This window comes from Gobio gobio (assembly GCF_949357685.1).
Source record: "Gobio gobio genome assembly, chromosome: 19".
Taxonomy (NCBI): Eukaryota; Metazoa; Chordata; class Actinopteri; order Cypriniformes; family Gobionidae; genus Gobio; species Gobio gobio.
Genome location: NC_137112.1, coordinates 32,815,803 through 32,829,513, shown reverse-complemented (window position 1 = coordinate 32,829,513; position 13,711 = coordinate 32,815,803). Strand labels below are relative to the sequence as shown.

The window sequence follows — 13,711 nt, the reverse complement described above, 5'->3', positions numbered from 1 at the left end:
AATGTTTGATTTGACATGTGTTTATGCAGTCAAGTCAAAGCGGTTAATTTAGGTACTTTTTTGGGCATTTCTGTGTGGTCCTGTTCGGTATCGCAGCTTTACTCATCTAAAATGAAAACTCTCAGTGTTGTTGCTCCGTACACATACTATAAACTGTGAATTCTGTAAAAAAAAATTCTGTAATGTTTTTTTTTTTCATGGGTGCTTAGGTGTGTATAAATGTATTATATAATATAATTATATGGACTCTTTATATTTGGTTATTGTGTGTCATTTTGAAGTCTCCAAAGATCCTTGAAGCTTGCAGAAAATACAGTTTTGTGAGAATCACCCTTTAATCTGTTTGTTTACTTTGCTGGATATAGCAAATGATGACAAAATCAATGTGTTTAATGAGATAAATGGCGTATGAATGGCATATGCTTAATTTGACGCTAATTTCACAAAAATGAGATTAATCGCGATTAAATTTTTTATCGATTGAAAGCCCTAAAAAAAAAATATATATATATATATATATATATATATATATATATATATATATATATATATATATATATATATATATATATATATATATATATATATATATATGTGTATAATTATTCATTAAACACAGTACACACACATATATTATGTAAACACAAACTCTTATTTTGAATGTGAATAATCCTGATTAATCATTTGACAGCCATTATATTTTCATTCATTCATTGTGAGTATATAATTTTTTGTTTCAAAGAAAACTCTTATACATACCGAGGCTTCATTTATTTGATTAAAAAAAACACAGTAAAAAGAGCATTGTTGTAAAATATTAAAATTTAAAATAATTTGTATTTATGTTTTAGCTTAATACATTTTAAATTGTATTTTTTCCTATTTATGTACATTTTAACAATTAATAAAATAAGTTAAACTGTTAAATGTAATCAATTTTAAACTGTACATTACTGTAATGTTATGATGTTTTTTTAAATGACTGATTTAAATGTTTTATTTGAAATTTGACAAAAATGTATCAAAATGACGGGGGGAAAAAATGTATCAAAATGATGGAAAAGTATCAGTTATTGGCCATAACATGAAAATAATTGCCAACTTATCAGTATCCGCCTGATATTACTACATTTCTGTCTAAAGGTTTTATTTATTTTTTATATTTATATTTATGTATTATTTATAAATGTAAATACAAATTTCCTGTGACTCCCTGTGTGCTGGATAAAATGTTTTTTTTTTCTGTGATATTTGCCTGTGCACATTCTCACTACACACACACACACACACACACACACACACACACACACACACACACACACACACACACACACACACACACACACACACACACACACACACACACACACACACACTCTTACACAGTTTGGCTGTTTCTGCACAGGACCCTGTATGACATCACAAATATGTGTCATGTACTCAGTACATGTCTTTGTGTGCATGCACGGGCACGTAAGGAACAATAAAAAGCACGCTGGGGCAGCGAGAAGATGAAGATGAAAAGTGTGCACTGTGCAGTGTAATCACCACCTATATCCCATAGTCCTCCATGCCTCTCAGGAGACTGCTGTCTTTAGTATGGTTGTTAGCCTTCCCCAAATGCTCAGTCAGACACTCTCTCATGGGCCACAGTGCACCTGACCTCAGCCCTTTCCCTTTATTAGAAAATGTTGCCATGGCTTCTCCTCTGTGGAAGAATCATACTATTAATTAAAAAAGCTGCATTTCTGTGTGCAAGTGTGTGGTTACAAGACGGAAGTCGGCTGACAGGTTGTATTTTATGTATGGCCTTGCTGGATGTACAATTCTCCTATTCATTTTCTTTATTGAATCTGGATTGGAGGCGAAAAATGGCTGTTCTTACGCACCAGGAAGGGATTTACTTCGAGGTTGATGAGTGGAGGAGAGAGAAAGGAGAGGGGGAAATGATTGTCTGAGGGCCACCGGTGGTTTCATGTTTCGTCTTTACCCTGGAGCTTTTGATTCTTTGCTCTCCCTTTCTCTCTCGCTCACCCTCTCCTTTTCTTTCTCTTTGCCAGCCACCCCCCCCCCCTTCAGACCACACCACCACGCTTCAGGAGCACAGTAATAGGGAGAAGAGAGGGAGGCAGTGAAGGAAGCGCATTGCGAGGACTTAACCGAGACGATTCTCAGACATTAAAACTCTCAGCAAGGTAGGATCACCTCTTTCTTTTGGGAAATCTCAAGTTGGGTGGGAAAAGAGAAGGAAAGCCCTCCTTTCTACATCCACACCGATGGTTTCTGTTCTGTCATTTCTCTGTTGCTAGCTCCAGAACAGATGTGAAGTAATCAATGGATGCATGTGAGTTTGTATGTGTGTTCGATATGTGATACAAGGTGTCTAGACAGAGAAGGGGGTTTTGATGCATTGTCCAAAGACTAGAAGAGACTAGATCAAATCTTTCCTGTCTTACAGATAGCATATCTTACAGATTTAGGGTAAATATGAAAGATGTTGGGTTATTTTTAGTCCTCATTTTAGGAGTGATCTGAATGATTTAGATTGTGTAAATGCAAACACGTAATGGACTTCTGATCTTCTAGAAGTTACCAGTATTTCACACCAACATACCAGTATTTCTATATAAAATTCTATATAAAGTTAAGATTTTGAATTAGCATTTATTTTTGTAATTTCAGTTTTCATTTCAATTTTAGTTCTTTGTTTTTGTAATTTTTTAACACATTTTAAATATATTTTAGTCTTCATTTATTATTATTTTTTCCATCTAATGTTTACATTTTATTCAATTTCTGCTTTATTTCGAATAATAAAACATGTTTTTAGTTTTAGTTAACAATAATAACCCTCCGACATACACGGGTAGATGAACTGACGAAGCTATGATTCATCATGTTAGCTTAAAGGCAAGAAAAATACAGCAAAGACGCATGCACGCATGCTAAGACAGATGTTGTCTGAGGTCATCCAGATGCCCAGGTGTACATCATTCAACAGGAATATGCCATCATCACCTCAAACCAAGCAAAAACAGATAATTATAGACGTGGATCATTCCTGAAAGGTGTTTTACCATCCCCTGCTACTTGATTTACTCTTTCAGGACAGAGCACCTGTTTTGCGCCTGTGGTATATGCCGAAATCGGGAAAAACAAACTGATCTGAAGACTGCAGAAGGGTTGATGATGCTGTAGGCTGTTGATATACATCCCGCCATTCTGAGTTTAAACCTCTGATTAGCATAAGCCACGAGGCAGCTTAAAAATTTTAATGGGAGACCATAAACTCCTGGGCTTAATTTTAGCGAGTTTAAAAGCTGGAGCTTAGTGGCACGTGGTGGAACTGCGGTGCTGGTGTGAATTTCAGACTTGCTAATTTCTACGCTATATTTGGATTTCAGGGGAAATGCAAAGATGCTCATTTGTGATGGGCAGGCTGCCATCATCTGCAGAAAAGGCATAGATTAAGCATTGAGAACTGTGCTAAAAGTTATGAAACTTCCCGCAAACCAGTTATAATGCCTATTTTTTGCATCCACATTCGATGGAAAGCTAAACAGCATAAATTTCAAAGATCCACCCTTGCTGTAATTGCATGTTAATATATGATTTTTTTAGCATTGTTGCTATGGCAGAAGTCAGTTGGCTGAAGTTGGTTTGGCAGTGGCAGTCGTCAGATTGACTGTTCTCTGGACAGGGTTGGCGTCCCTCGACGTGACTAGCACAGGGTGAATAGTTGCCTCGGTGTCTGGATGGACAGACTTGGCACTGGCCGATGGATCAGGAGAGGTGAACAAAAAGCTTGAAGATGACAGACGGGAGAGAGGAAGAATACCCCACTTGTCCTGTGTCTAAGGAGCTATTCAGTGTTCACTGTGATGTTTATCTGAGTTTGTGCAGAGATAAAAGCTCATTTGGGCACACCTTTCCCCAAAATACCCTTGCAGCACACAATGTCTGAGGATAGTCTCTACATTTTAAGAAAAGTCTTTACCACTTTCCCCCTAATTGGGTGAATATATATATATATATATATATATATATATATATATATATATATATATATATATATATATATATATATATATATATATATATATATATATATATATATATATATATATATATATATATATATATATATATATATATATATATATATATATATAAACAAATGAACACAAGAAATTGAAATCAAAGCAAGACAGTTTAAGCAAATCAAGGTGGCAAGAAAATGTCTTAGCATATCTAAGTAAAAGACAACAATTGTTAAATAATTGTATGAATCTCATGAAAAGAAAATCTCATAAAAATAAATAACATGAAATTATTTTTTCCATAAAGAAAATGTTTAAAAAAATATTAACTAAAGAATATTTTGAATTGTGACATTATTTTCATGACAGTCATGGACATTTAACTCTTTGCTCAATTGTAAGCTTACTGCATAAAGCATAAAATGCAGTAAGCATTAATGCAAAAATTAAATGTTAGAATTAAATTTAAAAATTAATTATTGTAATGAGAATTTTAGTGGAAATGTATCCTAAAAATAATATAAAAATGCAATTTATTTAAGAATACTTTTTAAACAAACATACACAAATGAAAATATTTATTTTTCCCCCAACATAATAAAACAATACAAAAAATAAATGTACTAAAATAATGCACTTTTTTAATAATAATAATAATAATGGTAATATTTTGAGGTGAAATATATTAGTATATTTATTATTTTAAACATTTTTATTATTATAAAACATTTATTCATGAAATTCAGAGTTATTTAACATGTCTTTTGACTTGTCTTTTGACATTCTTGCAAATTAAGGAGTATGTTGTTAAAAATGATACCATACCTTAATCCACTGCCATATTCCTCATTTTAGCCTAACATATCATTGTATACCTCTATCTGTAAAATTCTGTTTATAGTAATAGCCATCTGTATATTATATTCATAGTACATATCCACCTGTAAATTCTGTTTATAGTATTAACCATCTGTATATTATTCACTGTACATATTCACCTGTAGATTCTGTTTATAGTAATAACCATCTCTCTATTTATAGATATATTTATATATATTTAGTACATATCCATGTCCGGCATTTATGCAAACGTTGTATATCCTGCACTTGCTGCTATTGCACTTCTGGTTAGACCTAAACTGCATTTCGTTGCCTTGTACTTGTACTTGTGTAATGACAATAAAGTTGAATCTAATCTAATCTAATCTAATACATTTTTTAATGGAAAAATACCATAGAATTTTTTGAAGTGCCACGTGAATGCCACAGTAGATGAATGAAAACATGCAGTACCATAGTACATTTAAAAGTAACCATCAAGTATTACCATCACTTTTCCAATGTACCACCACAGTATTTGTTTGCAAGGGCTATGAGTCATAAAGATTCCAGACAGAGATCCTTAAAAAAAAGCCAGGACTAAATAACAAGGCAAAAGTCTTTTGTTCAACAAAGAGCACAGTCCCGATAAAGGACAGACACTGTTGAGATGAAACGACAACTTGTATTGTCTGTTCTTGATTTACTGTGCAAGGCCATCTGGGGTCCTAATTAGCCACACCATTATTAGCAATAGCCAGTTTCCATATAGCATACAAACCCCCCCAAGCACACACGCAGTGTAAATTAGAGCCTTCAGTATCTTTGCGCTGTCTGCACAAGTCACTACCTCCCACCTCTGTCTCTGGAGCATCATTTAGATGGCTAATATGAAAGAGAGAGAGCAGAAGACGAGGTGGGGCACAGGAAGTCATATCAGACAGGGATTCAGGAGAGCGGGTTGACTTATGGTGCTTTAGTGATATGGTTCCTTTGTTCTGTGAACCGCTTTGGCCAATTTAATTGCTCTTTGAGTGGTCCTGCACTCGCTCTCTGCTGGGCTGCTCTTCTGGCATGGAGATATTTTTGGCTGGTGTCCAGCGGGGGAGCTGTTATGACTATTATGCTACACTGTGAGTTGCTGTAAATGAATCCTAGTTCATAGTTCACTATCCCTGACTGTAATTTTTTTAGTAGGTTTTACAGATTGAATTTGCGTGGGCCGGGGGGATAAATGCTAATATACCAATGTACTGAAGTGCTAAAATATGTTTTGTACCTTTTATAATATACTGACAACCACCCTAAAAGCACAGGTAATAAAGCATCAAAGCTTGTCACAAGCAGTTTTTCCACAAGCTGATGTAAATACTTTTATATAAAAGGTGCACGGTTTCATACACACAAATGCAAAACACAATGATTATGACTTTGATTATGAAACACAATGACTTTAAATCATTAAAGGATTAGTTCAACCAAAAATGAAAAGTCTGTCATTAATTACTCACCCTCATGTCGTTCCAAACCCGCAAGACTTTCGTTCATCTTTGGAACCAAATGAAGGTCTTTTTAATGAAATCTGAGAGCTTTCAGTCCCTCCATTGACAGCCTACGCAACTACCACTTTCACTACCACATAAAGGTAGTAAAGATGTCATTAAAGTAGTGACACCAGTGGTTAATGTTAGAAATTTTCAACTTTTTGGATGAACTATCCCTTTAATTTAATAACATAAGATGTTACATAAAACGTACATAACTCATAACAATTGGGAATGTCAAGTTTTTCACAGGTAATTATACGATGATTATACGATTATCACTTGCTGAAAATGTAACCGTTTTTTACTATTCGATTTATCACAGTTTTTACTTAATATAGTAAGGAAACGTACTGTTAACCAACTAACTTTTTACTCTCTACAGTGCTCAATCTATACATGCTTCCCTATAAAGTAGGCAAAAAACAGTATGTGAAAAGAGTAATATGTCCAAATTCTTAGTATCCGGATGACAAACATAACGGTTTTCTTTTCTCCATGACTGAAAGTCAAATTTGAGTGTTTCAGGCCAACTTGGGGATGCACGATAACCCAATGATTTGGAGCTGATCATTTACAGTAAGGTTATGTGTGGAACATGGTCTTAAATCAGAAAACAAAGATGACAAGTTTCTGTAGGAATATAGTTGTGTTGCTTGTAGAGACCTGTTCATCACACCCCTAGTATTTCACCTCAGGCAAGAGGAGGAACAGGACAGAGTTAAATACCTCCCTGATGAGACGGCAGGCACATAGAATGCACCTTTGTCTAAACACAGTCGGATGTCATCAGGAGAGAGGTGTTGACATCTTTTTAAACTGCACACTAGACTTTGATACACTTTGATACAAGCCACTTATAGACACATACAAAACAAAACATGTCCAAAAAAAAAAAAAAATACACATGGCTACACCCTGAGATGGAACCTCATCCATCTGGACATGACGGTTTGTAATTATTTTCCAGTCCATGGAGAAATCCTTTTAATCATTTCCTATGAACTGCTACTTACCTGACCTGGTCACTGTAAAGGGTTCTGGATTAAAAGTTACAGAGAGCGCTCATTATTTTTGTATCTCACCACATGTTGTTACTGAATTGTTGCCAAGGAATGGTTTTCCCTCATGAAAACAGACTGTAATTAATGTGATCTCTATTTATCAAGAGAGACAGTGGAGTTATTCTTGCAATATGGCCACAGGGTGTCGATGTTAAGCATAATGAGCAATTGTGTGTGTTCATAGAGTTTTTTTTAATCAGTTCGTAGGAATGGATTTAAAACATGGTGAATGATTTATTTTATTTTTAAATATTGAAAAAAAAATATATATATACATTTTATTTAATAATATATATTTTTTTAAAATATTTTAGGTACTATTCCATGAACTTTGAGGTAAAATAATTCTTCATCGTAACGGGAATTATTAAATGACCTGCATCTGCATTTTAACGCAAGCTCGCACCTCACTAGGGATTCCAAAATTAGCACCACCATCGATAAGATAAAAGGTTTAGTGCTCTTTGCCCAGTGGGTTAGTCCACTCAGGGTAAGTGGCATACAGCCACAAATAACCTAAATTCCTCGTTCATGGAACCTGCCAGTACCTGTTCCATCTTAGTTTAGCTTAGACTAGTGATAATGGGTCTTTCTGTGGCCCGTTTCATCCCTCCATCCTATCAAAGTGCGGTCCAATAAACTCTCTAATGGCTAATGAGAAACAAACTTGTCACAAATGTTGTTATTAGACTGTTCTTGTTTTCTGTTTGTCGACAACAGAGCAGGTGTTTTTTTGTGGTGTTTTTTTTACCCTATGATTTGAGAAGAGATGCTTGTGGTTGTGTTGGTTTACAGATTAGTGGTAAATTACAAGTTAATAGTCTTCAATGAAAACAGAGGATTGCTGCTGGAATGTTTTAATTGGCCCAACAAGGGGGAGATTTGTGGGTCTTACGAGACATTGGACCCCAGGCAATGAATCAAGCTGCTGTGTGGTCGGACAAATAGAGATAAATAACATTCCCCAACGGACCTCGCCCGAGCATGCGTGTGCCTCGATTATCACAGATTATCTCGTGTTGAAAGGACACAACGTGTGTGTGTGATTGTTTGTTTGTCCGTGAGTAGGTTTCAGAAGGCCGGCCATCTGTGTTGACTCGCTCTTGATAAAGGCACTGGATTTTATGCCCAAGAGCCATTCCAGGTTGAAGCCTGACCTTGGCTAGTGCCAAAGTTGAAAGCATTCTAGACGCCTCCTTCTGAGACATCACAGACAGACCACATCGATTCAGAGAATCCTCCCCCTGCTGTACTCAAATATTTGTCTCTGGTTGTACTGTTGATAATGTGTTCTGCAGGCAGGGTTTCATTTGTACACTAGAGCCATGTCAAGTCCTTTGTATTTGATCCTGTCCAGCTACTTTTCTTCCTTATGAACAGATTGTATGTTGACTGTGTGTGTGCACATTTGCATGTGGTTATGCTTATGTAACCAGAGCAAACAAAGTGTCCTCACACTGTTGCTCTGTCCCTCTGTTCGTTTCCCTCGCACCCCTTATCCACACACACACACTGTCCATTTCCAATATAAATGTGTGTGTTTGTGCAAGGCTAGAGAGCTGGCACTAACTCCATGGTGACCAGGGAAGCATAAATAAGCCACCTGTCTAAAAGCTCTGCAGGGTTGGTGACACAGTGCACGCTCTAAAGCTTGTCTGTGTGGACTCTCCCATGTAGAGATATCGAGAAAAAGACAGTTCACCAAAAAATGAAAGTTCTGTCATTTATTTACCCACCCCCATGTCGTTCCAAACCCATATTACTCTATTTGGTCTGTGGAACACAAAAAGAGATATTTTAAAGGATGTGCTGGTTGCTCTTTTCCACATGATTATAATAAATGGAGTGTGAAGCTTTTTAAGCTCTTAAAATGATGTTAAAGTGCCATAAAAATGAACCATATAGAGTGTCTAAAGCCATACAATTGTTACATGTCTGTCTGTTTAGTTTATCCACACGAAGCCAGAACTTTCCCTATCCAATCTTTTTTTCCCCTCGTTTCAAGAAATATCTGCGTACACACGAGAGCAATGAAAACAACTCAAAACGATGTAGTGGTGGTGTAATTCTGCCACATAAATAAACTAAAAACGGAGAAGAAGAGTTGTGGCTAGAAAGGGTACAGCAATGGTAGGAAGTGAGGCAAAATCTCACAATAAAATTACAATAAATAAAATTGCTACTTACCAGATGTATTTTATTAATGCCTACACCTACCCTAAACCTACCCTTACAATAATGCAAATACAGTAATTAAATGACGCAATATTGATGTGCGCATGCCCAGTGCCCGTAGTTGTATCCCTTTCTAGTCTTTCCCACGCGGGACGTGGTGTGATGACATCATCTTTTCACAAAATATACGGATTGGCTGTACACACGAAAACACAAGGGTGTCGTTTTTAGATTTATCCACTCTGGGACCCGGTTTAAACAAATATCGGTTTCATGCTCCCAAAACGCTGGATCCTTGTGGACGAATTGCTGATACGGTACAAAAGTTACAGCTAAACGCGTCTCCGTGTGGATGGGGCCTTAGTTTCCCGCCACTTGTTAGTTCCCATGGTTACCCTCATTAGTTCATCTGTCCCTTTGTCCCAGCTGTGTCTTGTTAAACATCTTGTTTCTCTTCACTACTTAAGTTACACCCTCACCTTCAGTCTTTGTCTAGTCACTGTTATGTTACATTGGGTTTCCGTTGCCTGTCTATAGTTCCTTGTGAGGTTTGGATTAAAGTTTATGTTTGCTTATTATCTCCTGAGTCTTCAGCCTGTTCCTGTGCACACCCAAACCGTTACAACAATAGCTTTGTGTGACAAACAGACCTATTTTTTTATTTAATTTTATTGTAAATCGTCCCCATTGGGTCGATTGGGATATTAAACCAGTTAGAATTTAAGAACTGGATCAGTTTGATTCATGAATAAATCATTGGGACTGGTTTTGTGAACTGGAGAAACTGATTTATTGCAAGAATCCAATTCAAATGAATGATTTGTTCACAAATTGGACACTGCTTGTATGTCATATGGATGTCATTCAAATCATATGGACAATTTTATGATACTTCTTATAGTACTTTTTTTTACCTTATTTACTTTTATTAATATTGAAAAGACTGGTCTGGATATTCTTTAAAAAAATCAGTTTTCTTTCTCAGAAGGCATAGAGGTTTGGACCAAATTAAGTAAATCTAAAATCAACCACCAATGGTGATTTTTATTGTATTTATTTTTTAATTATTGTTCTTATTTGCATCAGGTGTTCAGGTTGTATTTGCATTTACTATATTTAAATGCTGTTACTTTATGAAGATTCCAATTCTCTAAGCCATACATTTGAAGATAATGTTTTAATATGCTGTTGTAACTTAAAGTGGAACCCTCTGTAAGGCACATGCACTTATGCATCCCTCTGGTATGGAGTAAAAAAATGTGTTTGTACCAGAACTCCAGAACACATTTACCCATGAGTCCATTTGTGTAATACCAGTCTGGTGTACTATGATGATGTGTGAATGAGGTGGTAATGGAACAGGAAATGGATATGACCTTGCATCATGTCACCGCTTGATATATTACTTCAGATTTCAAGGTGGTTTGAATAAATGCTCAATATCTTACTGGGAAGCTTTCAAACCCCATGGGCATAAAGGTACAGTAGATCAACCAGTAAACAAGTATTTTACACCTTTAGTTTTTTATTATTTATTATTTATACTTGCCCTCACAATGTAAAAATACAGAATTCATATTTATGTTTATTTATTGTTTCTTTGTTCATTGTTTTTTTCCCCTTTTTTTTTGCTAAAGCCATTGTTGTTTTTGAATTTCTGTGCTTTTAAAACTTACATAAGACTTGACTTACATGAGACAAGAATCAATTATAAGACAATCCACATTTATACTCATCCTGTTGAGAGTCAGCTAGGTTTTGGAATGTTTTCATCTGTTTTGCCCGCCTCCCTGGTCTTGAACCCGAAGTGTTTGTGAGAAGGCAGCCAGAGTGTCTGATAGGATGGAAGGAGTGTCACTGAAGAATGTGGAATGATACAGCATGGACACTGTGAGAGCTTTGTCCGTATATCAGTATGAGAATTTAGGAAAACAAGTGGCCACATTGCAAGCACTAATAGGACATGCATGGCCATCAGATGCCAGGATAAGTTATGAGGACAGTCTTCATTAGAAGTTTGTTTTAGGAATGAATAGCTGGGACAGAGACCTTGTATGTGAAAATTGCAACCACTTATTGGAATCAGAGATGGACTTAAAGTGACAGTTCACCTAAAGGCCAATTCACACTGCACAGAAGCGCCAACAAACAAGTTGGCTGTTGGATTTAGAATTTTACGAAAAATAACTGTCATGTTCACACTGCCTCAACAGACACAGACAAACTCAAGCACCCACAGAAATGGTCGAGCACCTATATTCTCCTTTCATTTTAACCAATAAAAATAAAAGATTGTAGCGTTTAGACATCAATCAAATATTTTGACATAATTTGAGGCAGTTTCTATGGCGTTAAATGTCGAGAGCGCATTATTGTAACGCGAGAGTGCATCCATTAACGAATCTTTCCGCTCGCAGGCGGATTTCTTTCACTCTTGCACAAAACTTACTGGATGGGTGCTTTCAAATAAGGCTCTGCTCTCATTCAGATTTTACGTGTGCATGCACAAACTTTGTCCAGTGTGCTCTCGCGAAAATCTCCTTGCTCTTTTTCTCGAATTGTCTTCTGGGGCCTCATTTATAAAACTTTGCGTAGGATTTGCGTCAGAAGTGGCGTACGGATGAAACATAGGACGTGCGTACGCACAGAAATATTCGGATTTATAAAACCGTGCGCACGCACATCCTACGCAGTTTTCCCTTAATAATTCACAATCAATTCTAAATGTAGCGTAGCTTTTGCGGCTTCATGTCACGCCCATAGTTGCCTATAAATAGTCCGCGAAACGCCCCCAAGTTAATATTCATCGATTGCGAAATCATGGCAAACACAGAGATGAAATCAAAAAAACGTAACCTCACTCAATGTGAAGTAGAAGTTATCGTTGGCGGGGTGGAAAAGATGAGAAAAATGTTGTTTTGGAGGGCACAGTAATTGGCAATTACTAATGCCAAAAAGGCACTTGAGTGGCAAAATGTTGCAGACGCCGTAAATGCTGTAGCCCTTACAACCTTGGACCGTGGCCGAAATAAAAAAGAAATGGTCGGACATCAAAGTCGAGGCAAAAAAGCGTCTAGTGCACCATCGCCTGAGTGTGTCCTCGTTTGCCAGCAAGTCTTCTTGCTGTCTGAAGATGCGTTCACTCTGACTCCTTCCATTTGCCACATCTTCTAAGAGCGCAATATCAGCCATTGTGCGTCATTACGCATTGTGATGGGGCATTTTATTTCCATCCATTTAATTGCATCTGACAAGCTACAGATGTCGGTTATAATCTACGTGGAAATGGGAAATAGGCTAGTTCAGTGCAAATGGAAAGTCTTGCAGCTTTCTGAATGGTTGAGACATACGTTATACGTTATTTTATCAAAAATAAAACAAACTAAAGGCATATGCATGAATACCATGATTCCGTAGCTGATGAAGAAATTTTTACTATGAAAACAACTTTCCCCAGTGGACAATGAATAGCCTACATCAATCTATCTATTTATCTATATATCTCCCTAATTATCTATCTATCTATCTGTCTGTCTTCCTATTTGAATCTATATCTGCTCCGCCAGACGGACACATTGACGAGAATAGCCTATCAGTTTTGCACATTATTTCATTCTGTTTACCATATTATTTATGAGGATGAATTGCATAACATGCCAATATTATTGCAGAACATATTTCACTTTTCTTTTTGCAAATATGTGTTAATTTGCATTTCTGTTGTAATTTTCGTTTGGTTTTGTTTGTTTTACACTGCAGATCGATCAAACAGGTGTTCGTGTAGGCTGTTAATTGTAAGACTTGCTTTGTGAAGTCTTCATGTTATTTATGAGAGGCAGTATTGCCATTTCTTTTACACAATGGTCTACAGTTTCACACACTTTCACGTGTTTCTTCCATCTGCCGACGGTGTCGCCATTTCTCATTTCACCCGTTTTTGTGCGTACGCCTGGGTCAGAGCTTGCGTGAAGGACCGCACATTTTCCCGTCAAGTTTGCTTTTTATAAATACCAATTATTGCGTAGAGAGTGGCGTACGCCTTCTTTTGTGCGTACGCAACGTTTATAAA

At 36.5% G+C, this 13,711-nt stretch overlaps 1 protein-coding gene across 5 annotated transcripts in view; it reads left to right on the top strand.

Moving 5' to 3' along the window:
* The first annotated feature begins 1,988 nt into the window (after window positions 1–1,988).
* plekha6 (pleckstrin homology domain containing, family A member 6) overlaps window positions 1,989–13,711 on the top strand; it is an 88,147-nt gene continuing 76,424 nt past the window's right edge. For 2 of the 5 annotated variants that reach the window (XM_079844756.1, XM_079844765.1), the window contains exon 1: window positions 2,121–2,195. The gene's annotated coding sequence lies outside the window, so the exon portion shown is untranslated. Of the gene's footprint in view, window positions 2,196–13,711 lie in introns of all 5 variants that reach the window. The other 3 variants (XM_079844767.1, XM_079844755.1, XM_079844757.1) reach the window with 3 other exon arrangements.